This window comes from Rattus norvegicus, chromosome 4 (genome assembly GCF_021556685.1).
Source record: "Rattus norvegicus strain SHRSP/BbbUtx chromosome 4, alternate assembly SHRSP_T2T, whole genome shotgun sequence".
In the NCBI taxonomy this organism is placed as follows: Eukaryota; Metazoa; Chordata; class Mammalia; order Rodentia; family Muridae; genus Rattus; species Rattus norvegicus.
Window position 1 is genome coordinate 14818295 of NC_141537.1, and position 8144 is coordinate 14826438.

The window sequence follows — 8144 nt, forward strand, 5'->3', positions numbered from 1 at the left end:
TCATTTTCTTCTGATCCAGAAGAGGCTTGGCCACCTGCTGGGCCAGCCTTTGTAGACAAGTCATTCAGGCCCAGTAACCAGTTCATGAGAATCTGATCCACTGTCCCATCCGATTGGTTGATGCCAGTCTTGCCAAAAGATCTTCGTGCTATGCAGAGGTGTGTAAGCATCCAAACAACGAAAATGTGTGAGTTCTTCTGAGATGCAGAGAACTTTAACGTGGGGTCATGGTAGGCCTTCCTAGCAAGATGGAGATTCTTGATTAAGCCCTGTTTATGTTGGGACAATTCATATACTGCCTCCTGATATTTGATATCTCGGTGGTCAAGAACACCTTCAACCTGATGTCTAGCATCTTTGACTGTAGCCCCTGCGTCTTCTCTCTGTGGATTTGCTGAATGACTTCTGGGTAGAAGTTGCAGATCTGTGATCACCGCAGGGTTAAAAATATGGCTCTGGTTTGGTCAAAGCACCTGTCTGCTTCGTTTCTTAAGTTTGCTGAGGATAAAGATGCATTTTTTTTTTTTTTTAGCACATCCTGGTTTGAGGGCAGCTGAACCACATAATGGAAATAAATAGTAGTACTTTCCGCCTTTATTCCCCATAGTCTACATTATTTCTCTTTACCCACAGCTTTATACGACCATGATGCACTTCTCTGTGGGCAGAAGGAAACAGGAAGGAGGATCATGGGAAATGGTTGGTGTAGTTTAAGGAGCAGAGCCTTCGGCCTCTCTTAGGCAATCCACAATGATGATTCCCCAGCATGAACCTCCTCACTTTTGCCCTTCGACAACCCAGCACGAATATAAAGTGCACTCGATTCTGTACCAGGTTGAGAACGACACTTAGTAGGCCTATTTGATCTTCAGTGCAACCATGAGTGAACCACATTAAAGAATAATTGGGTACAGCAATGACTCCTCTGGAGCCTTGACAGAGAATCTGTCTTGCTAGCCAACCTCCAGACCTGCCTCATCAAGCACGTTTTACTAGCTGCCAACATATCTTCACTTGGATGTCAAACCCAGCAGGCCTCATTACCTTCCTCCACAAACTGGTTTCCCTTCCCGGTCTCTCTGTGTGAACCGGAGCTACAATAACAATCACAGCCGTCCAAGCTTCCAGCCCACAGACCACCTCCAACCGACAGGGAGGAGGAAAGGAGCTGGAGTCTGCCCACCGCCCTACCCATGTACGTAGATAAGACTGACATCAGGTGTAGTTCAAGGTCCTTGTGAGTCAGAACACCTCATGGTGATTGTTTAAAAGGATGAGGTTTTTCCAAACATCAGCATTCTAAATCGAGGCTCGGTTGAAGGATTAGCACTTTAAAATAGATCTCCAGAGGGCTTTTCAAGCCACCTCAAGTAGGATCACTGTGCTAAAGGAATGACTCAGACAATCCCACTGTGAGGGAGCAGCTGAGTAAGACACCTGAAGAGAAAGCTGAGGGAAAAAAAGCAATGGCATCCAACACTGAGGAGTTGGAGTTAGACACTGAGGAGTTAGACACTGAGGAGTTAGACACTGAGGAGTTAGACACAGAGGCAGAAACGGTTGGATCTGATCATGAAGAACTTTTGCCAGGAAGGCCAGGAAAGACTTTTCCCCCAAAAGGAAAAGTAACCAAAAAAAAAAAAAAAAAAAAAAAAAGTCCTGCAAGGGGCTAGCTCTGAAGGAGGAGACACTCAAGTCACTACTGGGCCTCCCAGAGCTGGCACACCTCGGTTGTCTCCCAACACCATTAGATTATTAAAAAGACCAAAGGGGCAATACAGCAGGCTGGAGAGGAGCTCCAAGGAACGAATGAGTATCAGCCAGAATGTGCTTGCCAGTGAAACAAGCCTTTCTGGCTTCTGTGAACTCAGGAGATTTCATACAGATATCCCTGACCTGGGAATCTTTGAACTTGTGATGGCTTACGGGTGTTGTCTTAGTCTTCAACTTTACAATGAGGTAAAAGCATCAGTAGCCAGTTGCGAATATTACTTCTGCGAATATTACTTCAGATTATTAGTTCAGTTTGGCTAAAGCAATATGTGAGGTGCCGTGATACTCCCTCTCCATGCTGTGCTAGACAGAAAACCACAGCCCTCCGTCAACTAGGCGATCACAGTTAAACAGGCACCTAGAGCCACCGTTATGTGACCTTGACATTCAGAAGGGCATGGCATAGTAAATGTATTCTGTCTTAATGATATTTTCAGCCTCGTATTGGTTTATTGGGAGGAAACCTAAGGACAAGTCAAGGAACATTTGTACAATTAGATGCTGGCAAGATGACTAGAAAGGCTGAACAAACAAACTCCAGGATTCTACAAATGATAGATTCTACAAATGATAGCTGACCCCTGTGTTGTTGTCAGAAAATGTCCTAGGAAAACTGAGACCTAAGGAGAGAACTGGTTCAAATGCTGCCATGTCGGATCCATGTCCCTGAAACACGCCAGCAGGCAGCAGGTCCTGAGGCTCTGCAACCTTGCCATTAAAAAGAAACAAAGAAATCAGGTTCCCGTGTCCCTGCCTACGGCCTCATCTCAGTCTTGCCTGCCACAGTCACGTCTCTAATTGCAAAGGTTGTCTGCTCAGAATCCTAGAAACCGAAGCTGCAGAGCACCTGGGAGAGGATCCCAGATTCACTGGCCAGTCACCTAGCCTTGCCACATCAAATCGGCATTTAGCGGAATGTCAGACAAACAGCCGGGAATGGAAGGAAGGACATGACTAGAGCCAGGTCAGACCAGTCTACTGACCAAAAACACCAGGAGATGTTTACCCTGTGAGATGTTGTGTTCACCCTAATCCCAGCACATGGGGCTTGGAAGACAGAGGCAGGTGGATCTCTGTGAGCCTGAGGCCAGCCTGGTCTACATAGAGAGTTCCAGTGAATTCCAGAATCAGTAACACACACACACATACACACATACACACAAACACACACACATACAAACACACACAAAAACACACACACAAACACACACATACACAAAGAAACATACACACACACAAACACACACACATACACACACACATGCACACACACACACATATGAGTGCATTCAAGTGCACATAGCCACACAATTCCAGATTCAGACTCAGTTACTTCTGTTATTATTGGTATGCTACTGATAAAAATGACATGAGTAGTTTTATTTTGGTAAGGACTTGCTAAACAGAAATATCTCTATAACCGACTTGGATATGGGGACTTGTGATTTGCCTAAAATTAGGCCAAGTAACTGTAATCTCAATCCTAAATTGAGACACAATTTAACTCATTCTTAAACCTCTATCTTTTTCTGCTTAATTATTTATGTGAATAACGAGGGGGAAACCTGCTATATAAGTAGAAGGAAATAAAAGACGTCCTTAACCTTTTGTTCCATCAAAATGATGCCCAAAACCCTGGGACAAATGGTGTGGATTTTTTTTCTAGTGATCTATCGGTTAAACCAAGTGGCTCTCGGGAAGTAGAAGAAGGAAGAACAGAAGCTCAAAGTTATCCTTGACTAGATTCTATGCTCAAGGTCAAGAGTTTTACAGGAGACCCCGTCTGCGCTAAAGAAACAAAATAAAGTGTATCGAGTTGCAGTGTGCTTTAGAATTTCCTGCAGTTTTACACAAGCAAATGAGAAATCTGTCTGATCACAGGAGGGTCGGTTGCTCCTCATTACTCACTCATTGTGATTTTCCGTCACTGCATTGTGTCTCACCCTATCCCAGTGGATCCCATAAATCCTTCTGCCCAGGGGACAATGCAGTCAGATTAGTGTTAGAAAGGGCCTCTCTTAAAGTTTAAGAAAGCTGGGGGTGGAAGTGAAAGAAAATACTGCAGAGAGAAATTGAATATCCAGAATTTCATGCCCCTGAAACACTTTAAAAAAAAAAAAAGAAGCATTTATTTATTATATATATGAGAACACTGAACACTGTAGCTGTCCTCAGACACACCAGAAGGGGGCATCAGATCTCATTACAGATGGTTGTGGATCACCATGTGTTGCTGGGAATTGAACTCAGGACCTCTGAAAGAGCAGTCAGTGCTCTTAACCACTGAACCATCTCTCCAGCCCCCTTGAGACGCTTGTTGGCTGGGCAATGGTGGTGCAAGCCTTTAATCCCAGCACTGGGGAGGCAGAGGCAGGAGGAAGACCATCCTGATCTACAGAGTGAGTTTCAGGACAGTGAGGGCTACCTAGGGGAACCCTGTCTGGAAAAAACAAAACAATCAACAAACAAACAAACCCCACCTCTTGGTCTTTACCTCTCTACGCACACCAGATCATGAAGTATTGACCCAAGTCTCTGCATGACTTGTCAAAATGGATTCCCTATGGAATCTATTCTACAAGAAAAAAGAGTGCAGAGAGGATAAGACCGACTAGCAAGCCCACCCAGCAGATCTGGGTTTTAAAAGAGCTTATTAGTTCCTCGCAGGTCCTGTTTTGTTTTGAGTCGGAGCCTCAGTATAAAGTGCAGGCTGACGCCCAGGCTCTTCTGCCTTTCAAGTGCTAGGGTGACCAGTGTGAGTATGAATGTATGCGTCGCAACAGTGCCCTGGCAAACGGAGTCAGCGTGTACATTGTCAGTTTCCTTTCTTCTAGAATTGACAGACTCTGATATTTAGTATTTCTACATCTTTACCCCCAAGTGCAAGATTTCTTTTTGCACAAGAAGCCGTCATGAAGTCGGTAGTTACCTCAACAAATACCGTTTTAGCAGAGATGGGTGGGTACAGTGGGGACCCACTGTCCCAGGCCAGGCCACTCGCAGACAAACTTCTCCAAGGCTGGCTATTAGTACAAACCCAGAACCCTCCTGCAAGGCTCCGAATCCCCACCCTCTAGGGCTTCTGATTCAAGCTGGCTTCAGTAGGAGGCAGGAATCTGTAGGTGTAACAAGCACCCTGAGCAATTCAGATGCAGGCAGCTTTGGGTCATGTTCTAGAAAGGTTTACCCAAAGGGATACCACCTCGAAACTACAAACCGATTATTAGCAGAGGTGATTTATAAAGTAAAATATTAAGAGCTAGGGGTGTTTATTGAACTTGTTCTGGAGCAAGGAAAAACCACTATGCATTTGTTCTTCGCTGATTTGAACAGGAGGACTGCCCAATGTCTGTGGAATCAGTCCCAGGGAATGCCCTGAGGAGCTCAGACTGGTGGGCTCACCCTGCACCCTTCTGTCTAGAGAGCTCTGAGTTACTTTAACATTCCTGAAACAAAGTATCTTAAATGTTTGCAAAACCTCCAGCTGTGTGAGGTTCCTTACAGCAAGCCAAACACTATGTTTCAATTGTTCTGCTTTTTCTTACAGGGTCTCAGGTAGCCCAGGTTGGCCTCGAATTTGCCCCAGCTAGTACAGGATGATCTTGCATGTCCTATCCTTCTGCATCCACTTCCCGAGTGCTGGGATCACAAGCGCACGCCACCCCTCCCTGCAGGGCTAAACAATTCTATAAGATGGTCCAGGTCTGACTGGAGTTAGTTTGTTTTCTCTCTTGGTGGATAGACAATTGTTCTACCACTGAGCTATGTCCCAGGCCTGCCTGGAGTTCACAAAAATAAAGTTGGCAAAAAGGGGCAAGGCATAAAAAAAAAAAAAAAAAAAAAGAAATTCCCGGTGTGGGGGGGGGGGGGGGCGGCGGCGGGGAGAAAAAAAAAAAAAGAAATTCCCCTCAGACAGACAGATTGTGAAAGAGGAAGACGCCTCTGCATTTATATATGTTTAGTAATAATCATTCGCGAAGTGTCTACACAGAGGCTACCCTTCAAAACAGTAAAGAGGCAGCTGAAACGACAATTAATATATAACAAGAATTATAAAGTATAATGACAATTAATGAAAAAAGAAGTCCTGAATTTGAAAGAGCAGGAAGAGGAATGTAGGGTGATATTGAGGGGAAAAATGGAAGGGGGAAATGGTTATTATATTATAATCTCAAAAATGAAAGAAATACTCTTAAGTGTAGTCTGTACCTTTATGTTCATGAAAACAATTGTTCTCTTTCCAGAATCAAGTACAAATTGGGGTGTAACTATAATGCAAATTTGTTTTACTTTTTATGGTTGAATGTTTCAAACATATGTAAAACTAGTCTGGGATACTGAACCCCCTTATAACTACCAGCGTGCAAGTATACTGTCTCCCCCACACCCCCACCGTGCTCTCTGTGCCCGCTGGATGACTTTAAAAGAGAGTTCTCATGGTTGTGTCCCTATCATCATTATGATTAAAGTGCAGAGCTCTTCCAAGAAAGACGTTTTAAAAATCACAAATCAAAATTTCATTATCGTACCCCCAAAAAGTTAACAGTGTGAATTTGTTTTTAAAGAAGGGGTCTCTGTGTGTAGCCCAGGCTATAGTACAAGGCTGTTCACAGGCGTGCTCCCACTACGGAGTACTCAGTCCTGAGTGTAGAGAAGCAACGCTGGCCCCAAGTGAGCCTCCTGCCTCAGCCTCCCAGGCACATGTAATCACAGAGACAGGGCACTGATGCACTTTTTTAAAAAATATGTATGTATGTATTATTTATTTATTTAATGTATACGAGTACACTGTAACTATCTTCAGATGCACCAAAAGAGGGCATCAGATTCGGTTACAGATGGTTGTAAGCCACCACGTGATTGCTGGGAATTGAACTCAGGACCTCTGGAAGAGCAGTCAGTGCTCTTAACAGCTGAGCCATCTCTCCAGCCCTTTGCTTTGTTTTTAAGTACACCAGAATCTGTGCATCTGAAGGACGATTCTCTTCAAATTTTTTTTTGTTGAATTTTAAAGTTGTATTTCATTTCATATGTTTAAGTGTTTGCCTCTGTGTATGTCAAGGCATCGTGTATGCAGGTCAGAAGAGAGCTTCAGATCCCCGGCAACTGGAGTTGAAGATGGTTTGCGAACCATCATGTGGATGCTGGGAGTCAAACCAAAGTCCCCTGCAGAGCAATAAACACTCTGAATGACTACATCATCTCTCCAGCCCTCCAAGAATCGTCTTAAATCTCTATCAGTCAGCCTTTCCCCCAAATCCTCCTTGGAATTACTTTCAGGATTTGAAGCATCCAAATCACTGCCCACACTCACTCTTCAAGGCTAGATCTAATTTGAAAACAGCCATGGGCTTTAGGAGTTGACCTCGATAAACAGAAGGAGTGATTGGACCGGGCGCAATGGGTTTGTTTGGGAGCATAACGTACACATATGGCACCAGCTGTATTCCCCTCAGCGACAGGGTCGTGCTCGTAAAGCAGGTGAGAAATTACCTTCTCCGTAGCCACAGAAACGAAGGAAAGAGAGAGCTCTGTGGCCCAGCAGCTGATGCAAGGATGGAGCTAAAAGAAGGCGTCAGAAGCAGCTGAGCGGGGCAGAGCGGAAGTTAAGCTTAATCTCTGCCGTAAATTCCAGGGATTCCCGGCCACGTTAGGGATTTATGTTGCGTATCAGGCCTTCATGCTTTTGCAAACTATGGTTTTTGGGGTTAGAATACCTACTCCCGCTAGGTAGACACTTTGTAGGGGTCTGCTTGAATCTCTTATGGTGGTTTTATATTATCCATATTAATGTTTATTTCTCCAAATAGACTGGTAGCTTAATTTTTGTGTCTCTGGTACTAAAATAATGACTTTCATATAGTAGGCCATCAGAATCCAGGTGTTTAATATACGCGCGCGTGTGTGTGTGTGTGTGTGTGTGTGTGTGTGTTTAACTTGTGAACAAAGATTAAAAGTAAGTGTAGAAACTCAATCTTCTTTGGTATCTCAGAACTCGTTGCTCAGTGTGTCTTGATACAAATAAAAAGCGATTTAGGCCAGGAGTATAGCTCAATGGTAGAGTGCTTGCCTAGCACGCTCAAGGCCCTGGCTTCATGTACCTCGGTACCACAGAGCATTATGGTGTGCGCCTGTTACCTCAGCCCGTGAGAGCTTGAGGTAGGAAGATCGAAAGTCCAAGGTAATCGTTGCCTTCAGGGGCTGGAGAGATGGCTCAGTGGTTAAGAGCACGAGTTGCTCATCCAAAGGTTCTGAGTTCAAATCCCAGCAACCACATGGTGGCTCACAGCCATCTGTAAATGAGATCTGATGCCTTCTTCTGGTGTGTCTGAAGACAGAGACAGTGTACTCATATACATACATTTATTTAT

At 44.4% G+C, this 8144-nt stretch overlaps 1 non-coding gene across 1 annotated transcript; it reads left to right on the forward strand.

Annotated features, from left to right (window-relative positions):
- The first annotated feature begins 7684 nt into the window (after positions 1 to 7684).
- On the forward strand, positions 7685 to 7809 carry LOC120102737 (small nucleolar RNA SNORA40). The gene has a single exon (XR_015687403.1). It is a non-coding gene; the product is annotated as a small nucleolar RNA SNORA40 (small nucleolar RNA).
- Positions 7810 to 8144: the final 335 nt, after the last annotated feature.